The 267-nt window shown below is 32.2% G+C and overlaps 1 protein-coding gene across 2 annotated transcripts in view; it reads right to left on the reverse strand.

Moving 5' to 3' along the window:
• Positions 1-267, reverse strand: part of LOC119586525 (neurotrophin 1-like) — a 28,112-nt gene that overhangs the window by 11,425 nt on the left and 16,420 nt on the right. The window lies entirely within an intron of this gene.

Consider the following 267-nt stretch of genomic DNA (forward strand, 5'->3'; position numbering starts at 1 on the left):
TCCCTCCCTCCGGCGTTTTTCTCTTTATACGTCGTAATTGATTATTATACTTAAGTCTTATCCAATTACATTTTTTTTCTTTCCCTCGTTCTCAGATTTCATAAATACATTTTTTTCCCCCCAAAAAATAAAGGGGGGGGGGGTTGTAACCAATCCGCGATATGTTGTAGTAATCTAGTAAAAAAAAAATTTTTTTTGAAAAACATTTCAATTCTTTTTTCAGGCTAACCACAATTTGAACTTCTTTTAAATTCATGATTACCGTAG

The sequence above is a fragment of the Penaeus monodon genome, chromosome 21 (assembly GCF_015228065.2).
Source record: "Penaeus monodon isolate SGIC_2016 chromosome 21, NSTDA_Pmon_1, whole genome shotgun sequence".
In the NCBI taxonomy this organism is placed as follows: Eukaryota; Metazoa; Arthropoda; class Malacostraca; order Decapoda; family Penaeidae; genus Penaeus; species Penaeus monodon.